The sequence below is a fragment of the Eupeodes corollae genome, chromosome 1 (assembly GCF_945859685.1).
Source record: "Eupeodes corollae chromosome 1, idEupCoro1.1, whole genome shotgun sequence".
NCBI classification, from domain to species: domain Eukaryota; kingdom Metazoa; phylum Arthropoda; class Insecta; order Diptera; family Syrphidae; genus Eupeodes; species Eupeodes corollae.
The window spans coordinates 159,663,040-159,678,375 of record NC_079147.1 but is presented as its reverse complement, the minus strand read 5'-3'; the positions used below and the strand labels follow the sequence as shown (position 1 = coordinate 159,678,375).

The 15,336-nt window shown below is 33.0% G+C and overlaps 1 protein-coding gene and 1 long non-coding RNA gene across 5 annotated transcripts in view; both read right to left on the bottom strand.

Annotated features, from left to right (window-relative positions):
• LOC129942196 (box A-binding factor) overlaps positions 1-15,336 on the bottom strand; it is a 79,838-nt gene that overhangs the window by 17,192 nt on the left and 47,310 nt on the right. The gene's annotated exons all lie outside the window — the stretch shown is intronic.
• LOC129942197 (uncharacterized) lies at positions 1,142-2,876 on the bottom strand. Of its 2 annotated transcripts, XR_008780987.1 has the most exons (5): positions 2,276-2,876; positions 2,088-2,210; positions 1,874-1,987; positions 1,574-1,698; positions 1,142-1,471 (listed from the first exon to the last, which is right to left on the bottom strand). It is a non-coding gene; the product is annotated as an uncharacterized LOC129942197 (long non-coding RNA). The 2 variants fall into 2 exon arrangements; XR_008780986.1 differs by having other exon boundaries at positions 2,088-2,873.

The window sequence follows — 15,336 nt, the reverse complement described above, 5'->3', positions numbered from 1 at the left end:
GACGAAACCCAACTAACAAATTTGCCGTTAAAGCCTTGGGATTTAAGTTTGAAAGTTAACGTTTTAAGGCACAATTTAACAAAGGCCTTATTGAAGTCTGTGAAGACACAGTCAACTTGTTTCCGTTTTTCAAACAAATCCAAACAAAATGAACTGAAATGAAAGAAGTAAGTAACTGTAACTGACTTATTTTAAACAAACCCATGTTGACTGTCAAAAATTATAGACTTACAATTAAACGATATGACTTTTAAAATAATGGACTCAAATAACTTAGAGATGACGGACGATAATTTTGTATTTCATTTTTACTACCCTTTTTATGTATCGGTGTTATGAACGAAGTTTTCCAACTGAAGATTTAAGCGAATCATTAAAAAGAATATGAAGACGATAGGATAAATAGAATGCGCATTTTTTCAAAATATAAGAAGGTACACCATCTGGACCAGGGCTATAACAAACATCAAGGTCTGAACGATTTCATCTTCAGAGATCCAAAGACTAATTGAATTCAAATGAGGGAAAATTTGTGAGTGGACCAATGACTCTGGTGTTTTGTTACTTCGAAAGCATCTTTGAAAAAATTTGCAAACATATTTCAAATTTTTTCAGAATCATGGCTAAGTTCGTTGTTAAAAAACATGCAGTATGGATACCCGTCAGTATTTCTCTACACCCAGAGAAAAAACCACGTAAAATCAAAATAAACGACTTTGAATCAAAGTAAAAGCAATATGATTTGGCTCTAATGCCGAAAATATTTAAATCAAAGTTGTTCATTAATGAAAAGTGATTCCCTACTTAATTTTAAATCAAATTTGAAACCCATATGATTTAAAGTGGTAGCATTATAGTTTTAAATACGATCTGCATTTGGTTCAATAAAATATGAATTCATTTTAAACACGCTTTGTTCTCAAAGTAAACAGGTATCGGAAATAAATCATTTCGAAACATATTTACATTAATTACTAGTCAACATTAAATTAAAGTGCTCTATCATTGTTTTAAATACGATCCACATTTGATTCAAAAAAATATCAATTCATTTTAAACACGATTTGTAATCAAAGTAAATAGGTATCGCAAATAAATCATTTCCAAACATATTTACATTAATTACTAGTCAACATTAAATTAAAGTGCTCTATCATTGTTTTAAATACGATCCGCTTTTGATTCAAAAAAATAATACCTTTATCAAAAAATTGAAAAAAAAACAAGAATTTTCTTCAACATGATTTATTGTGTATAAGCTTACGATATACATACATATAAGTTTTATATAGCCGTTGTGTCAAATGTTACATTTGAGGTTGCTCATGGCAAGACATAATATGCCCAATTTACCTCCTCAATTATGATTTGTATAAGGGCATCTCTTTGGGCGTTTTCAAACTGATACCCTTTTATATAAATCGATCACAGCTTTTCCTTTTGATGATGAGTTCATAAGTTTTAAAATATCCTAAACGATAAATAGAGGTAGGATTACAATATATTTTATTTTAACTGAAGTACAAACATTATGTAGATACATATAACATGTTATGTATGTATGTATACTTACAATTTTAAAAATAAATTTGTGCTTGATGTTTGTGTTGATGAGCCCGCTTCAGAATTGTTGCAGTTTTGGCACTGCCAATTTGTCACTTTTGAAATTGCTGAAAGGGTTTCGTCGTCAACTCAAAACTGAAATAAAATTAATGGGATAATTAAAGTAAAATAATTGATGGCGTTTTTTCGGAAAGTTGTATCTACTGCAAATAATGTTAAAAATATACCTACATATAAAATAATAAACTACAGCCTTCAAAGAATACTTGAAAAACATTATTTATTTTGTCTAAGTAAAAAATAAACTCACCTCCTTCTTTCTCCAAAGGAATAATTTTTCTCAAAATTCAGCTCTCAGTCTAGTAGTATTTCTTTGATATCCTCTTTCGACAAAAATTGAAGGCAGCGTATGTAATATTTGTTTCTAAGTGATAAATAATAGGGACAGTAATTAAATTGTTGAGCAGTGCGCTACCAAGCGACGACGCCGTCGCTTTTAAGCGCACTGCTCAATTTAAACTTACCTTTAAATTTCTGAATGAGAATTTCTAAATCAAATTCCCTCAATATGTAGCTTTATTGTATTGTCCTGGTCGTTGGAAGAATTTGAATAAATTAAATTCAATAGTTGTCCACTTTCGTCCTATCTGATTTTTATCATTGATGTTTTTCACCATTATAAATAGATTTTATTTTATTTTATTTGTCTTACTTAATACTTTAAACTTTTCTTAGAACTGTTCACAGCCACGAAACTAGAGCGAATGGCAAATAAATTACTCGACCGGCATCATTCACGAGTCAAAGGATTACAACTTTGATTTGTCTCATTTTTACTTTGGTTTAAAGTGCATATGTATATGATTCAAATCGAAACACCTTTGAATGAAACACATTTCTTGGCGTACGCGTCTCGACATGAATATTCACAGAAAATCGTATTGGTGTTGGTAACAAAAGAGGATACGTGCATACTGCATATGTATAAGACAATTATTGTCTAGATCTTATAGTAGTAGTGTATATCAAAAATCAAATGAGTTGCCACTTTGATGTAATGAGTTTTAACTTTGATTCAAAGAGCATTTATTTTCGTATCAAAAATAAACGTAAATGAATTTAATATTAAACGTCTTTAAATGAACAACCAAGTTTTCTGAGTTTACTCTATTATATTTCAAAATAGAAAAACATTAATTCAAAGGTGTTTAACAATACTTTGATCAATCAAACATTTTTCTTATTTAAAACAAAGTTGATCATATTTAAATTAAAGTGTATAAATCAAAAGTTATAGCAACTTAGTTTTAAATACTTTCTTACTTAAATCTATGATGCTGTTTTTCTCTGGGTGTATTTCTCTTACTATTAACATAGCTCCAAAAGTTTTTTGGGTTGTTTTTATGTCGGTTTCAGTATTTAAAATAAAATCATTATAAAGAATATCTGAATAGTCAATAATATATTTCTTAGCTCATTGTATTTACCAAGTCATTATCAGCTTTTGTTTTATTATATTTAATCCCGGCCTTGTTTCTTTTAGGTTTTAAGTTTTTTAAGCAAAAGTCAAACCATGGAAGAGATTTAGAAATATTGCGCGCTTTTGAAATGGTGTGGTCTCATAAAAATAGTTAAAGAGAACACAGTAGAAATTATAGCACATAGCATTAATATCACAGTTCTCAAAAAAAATGATTCCATTTAACATTACATAACAGGTTGAAAAGTTCATTAAGTCTGCAATTTTTAAAGCAAACATTACATACATTCAAATTAAAGATAGGTCTAATGCTGGGTGATGTCGGTCTTCTTCGACTGGCTGAATTTACAGCATTGAGTGTTTCCGAGAAGAATATAAGGTCCAACATTTGGTTGAAGTTGTTGGCAATCCCATTAAATTGGTTTAGTCCACATGAGAAAAGACTGTCAATGATCAAGAATTCATTGGTAGAGGACAGTTCTCATGCGTCTGTTTAGTCCAGATCAAGTTTGGAAGATTGAAATCTCCTAAGTGGCTCATCTTGTGGCTCAATTTGATCGTTTATTTTGTCTAAACGTTGTTAGGAGAGTTTGAAGGTATATGTGGCGATAATGTATAGCAGTCCTGTCTCAGTTTTAACTTTTATGCAAATCATTTCTACATCATATTGATGACAGTCGTCAATCAAAGTGCATATCAAGCAATATTTTACGGCAAGCAAAAGTCCACCTCCTACAGTGCTAATGTCATTTAAGCAGTGTCTATCACGTCTGTACACTTGATAATTCGAATCGAAGAGTTCCGTATCCAAGAATGTATTGTTTAGCCAAGTTTCAGTCAAAATGATTATTACGTGTGGTAGAATGGTTATATTTTTGTAGACCTTATTGATCTTTGTCCGTAGTCCGTTGACATTTTGATAAAAGATTAGAATTTTTTGAATCTGCTTCTTTGATAATGTGGCATTGTCTGGATATTGCGAAAATGGTTAGAGGATGATATTCTTGTGCTGATTTGCTTGCTTTCAAATTCGTTGACTATTATCCAATAGGCCACATACAAACGGTGTTGAGAAGTCCAAAGATAGAGTCGGGCATTTTTAGTTTGATAGATGCATATTTCGAATAGTTGCGGTGGATCAATTTCTCTACTTCCATGATTGTGGAGAAACAAAACATTGTTTGAATATAATTCTTAATGACAAGAGCATTAGCCGAAGGGTCGAGTTTTGATTTGAATGACCTTCGACTACTTTTAAACTACTAGATTTAGGAGTTATATTTCGAAATCCCTGTCCATTTGTATTAATCGTAGGAATTAATGGCGCTGGTAACGATAGCAGAGGTCCTATATATATGGCGTATTGAAATTATGATGGCAATGATGTAACGTAACTTTGAATGGTGAGCGCTACCGTGAGATGATATCCAACTTTTTTTTCCCCAAAATGCAAGAGCTTAACTTGGATGACATGTGGTTTCTACAAGGCGGTGCCACATGCGCAATAATGGACTAATTGGAGAGGCGAGTTCAGTCATCGTGCGATTAAACGCCTTTATAATATTTTGTGTGGGGCTATTTAAAAAGCTCAGGTCTATACAGATAAGCACGCTTCAATTGACGCATTGTAAGACATTATTGAAGCATTTATTCGCGAGATAGCGGCCGAAATGTTGGAAAAGTATGCCAAAATTGGACTAAGCGATTGGACCATTTGAGGCACAGTCAATAATCCTTTAACATTAAATTATGTAGACCGTACGATCGATTCAAATAAAGATTTCATGCATTTTTCTGAATTGTATGTGTTTTTTTTTAAACTTTCTTATAGCTTTTAAAAAAATCATCCTTTATTAGAAGGTCTTCGAGTGCAACAGATGGGGATATACAGTGTCGAGCATAAGTCATGCTACTCAAGTGCCATGTCATTAAAAGCTTTGAAAGAAAAGAAAACTTAAGGACTTAATTTTCATGCATCAAGTTATTTATTGTGATAAAACCTTATTCTTTGTTTTACCAATAGAAAAAATTCAAAAACAAATTCTATTTTCTAGCAAAAAATAATAAAATCTTGAAATCTATGAAAAAAGTAGTGCAAAAGTCTAGGTACTTCTGCACTTTACTAGTTTTAAATGTTTAAATTTGTAACGGTCCTGTTGGCTTTGTTTTTTTTTATATGAAGCTTGTAATATGACATGTGTTAGTCAATCAGTACAAAGCGATCGGTCGTGCAGGTTAAGGTTAAAGAAATTTTGTTTTTTAAAACCAAAAAAGCGATGGTTAGAAAAGAATTAACGGTAAATGAGCGTCAAATTATTATTAATTGCCATGAGCAAGTTAAAAGTTATGCGGATATTAATAAAATAGTTGGACGACCCAAATCTACCATACAAAATGTGATTAACCGTTACAATAAAGAAAACCGAATCGAAATTAAAGTCAGGTCTGGTCGTCCGCGCAAGTTACAGAAAAATATGAACGAAAAATCGCGAGTATAATAAAAAAAGGCCCAATCAAAAGTGCTCCAAAGATTGCTACCAATATACAGATTAGTTTAAAAAAAAACAGTTTCTCCGTGGACAGTTGCAAGATCGCTCCAGAGATCTGGGTTTAAGTCGTGCACACCTCGTAAAAAGCCGTTTGTAAGTGAAATTAATAAAAAGAAAAGACTGGACTTTGCAAAGGATTATAAAAATAAATCAAATGAATTTTGTGACAACGTAATATTCTCCGATGAGTCGAAATTCAACATTGTTTTGCTCAGATGGGAGGATTATAGTGTGGAGAAAACAAGGCAAAGCCTTGAATCCTAAAAACACAATTAAAACTGGGAAACATAGTGGCGGTAGTGTAATGGTATAGGGGTGTATGTCATCCAGTGGTGTCGGGAATTTGACAATAATTGATGGAATTATGAATAAGGAAGTTTATTTGAACATCTTAAAACAAAACTTACAACAAAGTGCAGAGAAATTTGGGATCGTAGACACATATCACTTCCAACAGGACAACGATACCAAGCATACGGCTACAAATGTAAAGTTGTGGTTCTCCTACAACACGCTCCACATGCTAGTTACCCCCCCCCCCCAATCGAACATTTATGGGATGTCTTAGAGAAACGACTTCGAAAACACAATATAACGAGCAAAACCCACTTTAAAGAGCTCCCGGTATGAGAATGGCAATTAATAGGGTCAGATGTCACGCGAAAACTTGTGAACTCTATGCCAAATCGTTTAAAAGAGGTTATTTGGCTTAAAGGTTTTCCCACAAAATATTAGGTAATTATATTCTTAACATAAAACATTCGAAACCGAATTAAATTTTTTTGTCCTTCTAGGGTACCAAGACTTTTGCAATATTGTTGTTAGGGACTAATACTTTTATTTTAACTTTTTTTATATATATCCTTGAAGGATATTTTTCCGTTTTTCTTGTGTTAATTTGTTAAATAAACTTAAACTTGAATAAATCAAAACATAAATTGAAAATTGTGTCTTTATATCATTTACACAACTCATTTTTCAAGAATATCCACACGGGTACCAAGACTTTTGCTCGACACTGTATATTTGTTGACACTATTTTAATAATTTTATATTGCATTGGTAACCCGACGTTACTGCAGAAGTGACTTTGTTATGTAGAAAATCTTTCAACGTTAAAACAAACACTGATGAAATGACACATTGAACTAAACCGTTTTTCTAAGTATTGATTGCCGAATATTTCATTTTTTTTTCTAATTAATTGGTTACTCTAGAGTAAATAAAGAAAACAATCGAATATATAATATGCAGTACCCGCATTTGAATTGTTGTCATCTAATAGATATGCCTTAATTTTACCGAAGTGAAGTTGACACTTTTAAGCAATTTCCAATATTTTAAAATTTAAACAAAAATAAAGTTTCAATGAAATTAGTTTTGTTCCTTTGAATATTCCAGTCACCCAAACGAGACGAAATTTTCGTATACCTATATATGTTTAGTTTTATTAATGGTTAATGTGGGCTCTCTTATCAAAAACCTTATCCGTAGCTCATAAATCTTTCGAATAGTCCAATTAACTGATATCATATTTTATTACCTTTTTGTGGAACTTAATTTCGAATCCAGCCGTAGTCATTGCTAGTACATACATATATGGACTGCGGTGTGTATGTTGGACATGATATGGGCACCTTCAATGCTCTATATATTATTTATATTCCCACATTGCCTATTCACTAGATATACGCATGATCATGCAAACCTTATACATAAGTCCCATTCATTAACTGATGTCCCGGTCATCGTTGGTGTTAAAGTCTCTATTTGAAGGACTGTATACGCCAGGTACCTTTTCTTTGTTGAAGACGCGTGTCTAATTCGAATAATTGATATTTTTACAAAAAATAAAATAAAAGAGAAAAGGCGAATGATATGGTTAATTTCCTGTCGGTTTTTTTATTTTTGAAAAAGGACACATTTTATGAATGAAACTTTTTTAAGGACTTTAAGGTAGATACCTGAGCATGACGCCAACAAATAGTGACAATCATTGGCGTTGATCACCTCAAGATTGTTGAAATAATATCAACATCTGTATCTTTCATTTTGAAAGCCATACGATAGTCGAGATACGAAGATCTCTTAATAGTTTTCATTTTTAGAGTGACGTTTTTAGTGATTTTTTTTTGTTTGCATTTGAGGTCCTTTTAAATAGTTAATGAAATTTTTGTGTATATTTTTATGACATTCATGCCCTAAATATTTTCGGCAGCATCTAAGGTTAAAAATTATTTTAATTAAATTTTTTTAAATTTTTTTTTAAAGAGTCAACGGAAGTGAAGATTCATGATTCAAGACTTTTTCTAGCTTGAATACAATATAGAGAGATTTAGTTTTATTAGAACGACAAGGACATTTGCATCAGAAGGCCGCCATTTGGCCAATATATTGTTTAAAACTTCTAAAACTAATGCATTTATAATTTTAGGAAGTTTGAGTCATATGGATTTTTTAAAGCCGACTGTTTGCCGGCGGTGTAAGCACATTTTTTCTTCATAATTAACGGGCACCCAAGGGTTATTAATACCTTAACATGTTTAAAGTTTAAACAAAGTGCGAGTGTTAGGAAAATAGGGAAATATTTAAGAGGAGATACCGTTGTATATTGGTCTTAATTTTTTTAATATGAAAATGGGAGGGAAAAACAGAGTTGAGTAAAGCATTCCACATTCTTGATGTTTGGTTAAGAAAAGAATCTCTATACTTGACAGAAAACCTAAAATTGAGTCAAGGTTAAACTGATGAGTATAACTGGAAGTGCTAGTATCACGGCTGAATAATTTCAGGAGTTGAATGCGGAACTGGTTGATTCGACGAAATAATATTTACATAAAAAAACCGGCAGAACAATGAAATACATGAGACATTGCGGCGGTCTTCGAGAGATGTAATCTTCTATCACTTTACAAGCTCTTTTTTGGATCCTATCCAAAAGACTTAAACTGGTTTTAGGGACACCTGTCCAAATATGCGAGTTACATATACCTATTTAAGCTTTGGACGTTTGAAGGCTTTGTAAATTACAGCCCGATCAGAAGGAGAGGACAATTTCATGCACCATCTCGGAGAAATCCTAAGCACCTAGCAGCATTTTTGGCAATATCGAATATGTGATCATTTCATGAAAGGTAATCAGTCATAGTCACACACTGAGTACTAAAAGTTTCTTAGTTTCTTGGATGCAAGTTACACTCATGAGAGTGAGCTAAGCTTTAACGACTGGAGACAGGAGTTTTTGAAGCATTAAATTCTACACGTTTAATAATTTCCCATTGTGCACTCAAGATCAGAATTTAATGAGCATAACATACGCTGTAGTTGATATTCTACATCCGAAGGACAAAGATGTGAATCTAGAAACGAATATAAGAACCTAAGAATATTGTCGTCAGCGAACAATTTAATGGATTAGAAGTCTCAGACTAAAAATCGTAAATGAACATCAGGAAAAGAGTATAGGTGACAAAACGGAGCCCTGAAGGACACGAGTTTTTTGTATGTATTACTGACTTGAAACAATCCAATATAAGATATATTGAACGGTTAGAAAGGTAATTTCTAATCCAATGATGACGAGATACCAAAAACACGCATTTTCGATAACAGAGCTTGGTGTCAAACTCTAAGAAATGCTTTTGAAGGAAAGTGCACTACCCTTAATTTCTCCAAAACGATGCATAGATTTGTTCGCCTGTTCGGTTAGATAAACCATAAAATCACCGACGGACCTATTGCTACGAAAGCCATACCTACTGCTAGTAATTAACAAGATTTCGTTCTTTGAAATATTTCTTAAGCTTATAATAAATCAGCGTTTCCATACCTTAAAAAGAGGGGACGTGAGTGTTATTGGACAATAGTTAGAGGAAGAGCAGGATTAGCCTTTTTAAGGAACAAGCTTGGCAAATGCTGTTTTCCACCGACTCGGAAAGAGACGTGTACAGTAGGAAAGAAAGATGGAAAGCTTACACATTGGTTTTTCCAGCGTTGAAGAATGGGGGAGGGGGGGGGGGGGCTTTTGAAATACAATTTAACTTCCAAATAAAAAAAAAATTATTTCATATAAGGAAATACTTATTGACCTAGAATTACATGGTCAACGTAAAGGAAGGTCAACGCGTTGCCGTGCCTGATGTCACAAAAAAATCAATAAATTCATTTCATTCATTAATACAAATTTAAAATAAAATGATTCTTTAAGCTAACATATCTAAGTTTTTCGAAAAAAAAAAACATTATACTCTCAAGAAAGGACACTTCAAATTCTTGTAAGTACTTCAGTTTTATCAGGTGCCCCTTAAAGTTTTCTCACGGTTACAGACTCTTGCGAGGCACCGACAAATTCTCAAAGAGTAATTCTTGTCATAAAAAGTGCTTTCTCAAATTATCAAATTTTGAAACTATCGGATTTGATATTTTGACTACCAGACTTTAAAAGAAAATTATTTTCATTATAAATGCAAACGGTCTTTTACAGCATGTATCAGAACTAAACATCTTTTTAGACATAGAGCATATAGACATTTGTTTGGTGTCCGAAACCCACCTCGCTAATGAACAAAGTCTTGATAATAAATTACCAAACTATACATGTTATCACGCTCCGCACCCAGCTGACAAAGCAAGGGGAGGATCAGCAATACTTATAAAAAAGTGCTTAACACATTATGAAGAACCAAAGTTTACTAAAGAAACCATGCAAGTAACAACAATTAGTATTGGTATAAAAAGAAAGAATTCAAAATAGCAGCTATATACTGCCCTCCGAGGCGCTCTCTAACTAAAGAAGACTATGCAGAACTCCTACATTTGTTAGGACATTACTTCCTTGTTGGTGGCGACTTCAATGCTAAACACACCCAATGGGGATCTAGGCTCATAACAACAAAAGGTAAACGGCTATACCAAGCAGGCCGAAAATACAACTGCGAATTTTATTCTTCTGGTTCGCCAACATATTGGCCATCTGATACTAATAAAATACCAGACCTTATAGACTTTTTCGTAGTTAAAGGTATTAAACAAAATCATATAAGTGTCGAAGGTAATTACGATTTATCATCAGATCATACTCCAGTAATTTTATCACTGAGCGAAAGAGAAATAATAGAAAAAAGTAATTCCAAGCTCGTGAATAACAGAACAAACTGAAACGAATTCAGAGACAAACTTGAAAATTTTATAAACCTAAGATCCCCTATGCAAACAATTGAACAAATTGATCATGAAGTAGAACAATTTATTGCTGATGTGCAGCAGGCTGCAGAAGAAAGTACTCCAACTATTTCGAATGCGAGAGAAAAAGAAATAAAATATCCTATCGAAATAAAGGAGTTGATATTGGAAAAAAGAAGAGCTAGATGAAAATGGCAATCCACGAGATTCCCAGATGATAAGGTAGTTTTTAACCGTCTTAAAAACGAATTAAAAAAAAGAATCTGTGAGTTTAAAAATGATTCACTAAGTAGATTCCTGAAAAGTCTGATGACGGATGCTTCTACAGAATACTCCTTATGGAAAGCAGCTTAGCGCCTAAAAAGACCTCAGACACAAAACCCGCCGATAGAATCTCAAGATGGTAAATGGATCGGAAACCCAAAACAAAAGGCTGATCTCTTCGCTGAACATCTCGCGAATGTTTTCAAGCCATTCCCAGCAAGCACAGCTACAGATCCCTTACAGTTTGTTGACAGAAACGACGAATGTGAAATACCTTTTGTCACGCTCAAAGAAGTAAGAAGCATGTGTCAACATAAGTTGTCAAACAAAAAATCACCAGGGTACGATCTTATAACTGCTCAGGTTCTGAAAGAAATACCTCTTATAGCCTTCAAGAAATTCCAATTTATAATAAACGCATGCCTTAAACTAAGATATGTGCCACATCATTGGAAAATTGCAGAAGTCATTGTTAAACCTAAACAAGGTAAGCCACCAACAGAAGTTACATCTTACAGACCAATATCGCTTATACCAATCATGGCAAAAGTTTTTGAAAAAATGCTACTGAAAAGGCTTAGCAAAATAATTGAAGAAAGAAGACTAATTCCGAGCCATTAGTTTGGATTTAGAAATAAACATTCCACGATAGACCAAGTGCATCGAATTACGGATGTTGTGGAAAAGGCACTTGAAGAAAAACAAGTATGCTCGTCTGTATTCTTAGATGTTGCTCAAGCTTTTGACAAGGTTTGGCACTTGGGACTTGAGTACAAACTGCATAGGGACTTCCCCAGGCAGTACTACGAAATACTGAAATCCTACGTTACGAACCGACTCTTTAGATTACGGTACGACCAAAATTACTCGGAACTTAAGAAAATTGAAGCCGATGTACCACAAGGAAGTGTCCCAGGACCAACCCTGTATCTGTTATATACAAGGGATATTCCAGTAGACATCAACGCTATCATGGCCACCTTTGCTGATGATACTGCAATATTGGTGTCAGATAAATCCGTTACGAAGGCTACACAAAAATTGAAAAATGCAGTCGATAAAGTTAGTGATTGTACGCACAAATGGCGTATCAAATTAAACGAAACAAAATCGACTCATATAAACTTTACAAACAATGTTCCAATTTGTATAAACAGTACAGAAGTACCTTACTCCAATACCGCCAAATACCTTGGAATGAATTTGGATCCAAAGCTTAAATGGAAAGAACGCATCAAAAAGAAAAGAGAAGAACTAAACTTGAAGTACAGAAAAATGTACTGGTTAATAGGAAAGAACTCTGACCTATCTATCCAGAACAAACTAATGTTATATAAGCAAGTATTGAAACCCGTTTGGACATATGGCATCCAACTATGGGGCTGTACAAAGAAAACAAATGCTGAACCCATCCAAAAATTCCAAAGCAAGGTCCTTCGTGGAATAATAAATGCCCCTTGGTATATAAGAAATAGCGATCTACATCGTGACCTTCAAATTGAAATGGTTACAGAAGTGGTTAAGAAACACGCTGCATCACACAATCAGCGACTGCAAAGTCATACTAACTCTGAAATGGAGACCGTATTAAATGCACCAGACAATGTTCGGAGATTAAGAAGAACCAAGCCTCATGAGCTGATGGACTAAAAGCTACGGGAAAGTGTTATAACCTTATACTTCCCCCAATGCGATTTAAGAATTAAGAAATAAAAATCATTTGTCGATGTTTCATAGATTGGTCCTGATTCTTGATCTTGAATAACACATAGACAGTTCGATAGTTGTTTTTGAATTTACTGAAACTCGTCTTCAATTCCATCTTTTAAATACAAAGCTTTTAAGATCATAAACAAGTTAAGAAATCTAATCTTTGGAACGATTGTTTTTAACTTCCCATAGGAAATTATTGTAATGGGTCCGATTTGTCAAATTGAAAATTTTGACATATTCCGACGTTTCAACGTCCCTAGATTCGAAATAAAAGATTTTTAGATAGATGTCTGCGCGTGCGTGCGTACGTACGTTTGTATACGTTCGCGACGTTTTTTTGGTCGTCCATATAGCTCGAGAATCGGAAGAGATATCGAATTCAAATAAATTTTGTTATACAGATAATAATGCAGAAAGATGCAGAAAGGGCTCTCAAGAAAATTGCGTGTGTGGTTTTTTTACCATAGCAATTAAGAACATTTTGGTTAACCCTAAATATCTCTTAAACCAAAAACTCTAGAGATTTGAATTAAATTGTATATAAAAATCGTAAACTGATACCAAACAAATATAATTTGTGAAAAAAATCCAATTAACGTTATTTTTTATAAATAAAAAAAACTGAAAACAATAATTTGTCACATCGAATATTTTACGAATACAAAATTATTTTGGAGATAAAATCATTGCCACAAAAATTAAAGTTTTTAACATCTGGTACAATTTGGAGAAAAATCGAATTGCCAATTTTTTTTATAAAAACTAAAAACCTAAAAAAGACATTACTCAAAATTGGTAAAAATTTGTTTTCGACTAAAAATTTATTTAACGAAACTAGATTTTCAAACTAAATTATTTCCTTATTTGAAAAATATTGTTGGTAATTGTTAAATTCTTAATAATAATTCAACTGGCAACTTTTTTAACAAAACACGAAAACCTACAAACATTTAAACAAGAAAAATCAACAGACGGGATGGGAAGTTATCAGTGTGAGTCGTATCTAAACCTATTTTTTTGGATGTTCTAGAATTGAGTTTTAAAAAACGGCAAAAATTACATTTTCATTAAATTAATGGCCAATTGAAATACGTTACACACCTATTAATTTAGTATCGAAGATCTGAATCTGTCGAGAACTGAACTTAAAAAGATTCTGCAATTTGTAGTTTTTGAGGTCGATACTAAAGTGGCAATGACTCAAGTTCTTTAACCAATTTTAATATTGAGCCAAATACAAAAAATATTCCACCTCCTCCCCTTAATATATCTGAAGAGTCTGAAATAGCAAAAAGTGTTACAAAATCATCTGCTTCAACATCCGAACATAATTCCATCATATCAGAACAACCCGGTGTATTCAAAAATACTACTGAATGGACCGAAGTTCAATCTAAAAAAAAAAAAAATTCTAACTCAACTAATACTAAAAAAATAATTGGTACTGACTCTTCGGCTACTCTCTGTGCTCTCGCCGACTATACGTGGATTCACTTATCAAAATTTAGTAGAGACACTAAGCCTGAAGATATAATAAATCACATTTCTGAGAAAACTAATATTTCACCAAACCATTTCAAATGTTATGCTTTGGTTAAAAAAGATATTGATACATCTAAACTAAAATTCGTTACATTTAAACTAAGTGTCCCAGCCTCAAAATATTCTATCATAATGGATTCGTGTTTATGGCCGTGCTTTGTTCAAATAAAGAAATTCGTATCGCGAGAAAGCAGCAACAACAATAAGAATAAAGAATTGTCTCTTCAAACATCTTCATCTCTAAATATTTCAACGTCTCAGACACCTCCACCACCACCACCGTTACCAACCTTACCACCTCAGCCATTACCATTACCAACTCCACCTACAACCCAACAACAATTACAACAACCAGCGCTCAATTGACAATCAACATCATCATTTTCTCAATCTCCGATTACTTCTTTCTCTCACGAACACCTTAACAAACGATCTAATATCTTCGGTTATTATCAGAACGTAGGGGGAATGCGCACAAAAATGCAACATATGTTCTTGTCTTTGTCCTCTGCTCGATTTGATTTCATTGCACTAACTGAAACATGGCTAACAAGAAATCATCATAATGCAGAAATTTGCAGCAACAACAATTATGCTCTCTTTCGCAAAGACCGATGTTCTCAATCAACTGGATTAGAAAGAGGTGGAGGTGTTCTCATTGCAGTAAGCTCGTCATACACTTGCACTGAATTAGATTTACCTTCTTCTTCTTCTCCCTGTCCATATGACATAGACCAAATAATTGTAAAAATTAACTTCGCAAATAGATATGTGATTGTTATTGTATGTTATATTCCGCCTAAAAGCCCACTTGATCTTTATAAAGTACATGTAAAAAATTGTGAATTCTATCTAACAAAGCTTGAATCGGAACATGTAATTATTCTTGGAGATTTTAATCTGTCAAACATTGAATGGGTATTCGATCCCGAGGAACTACATCTCTTGTCATTTAATGTAAATTCAGATATTGAATGTGAAGTAATTGATACTTTTTCAAGTTTTGACTTAATCCAAATTAACTGTTGTGTGAATAATTTAAAT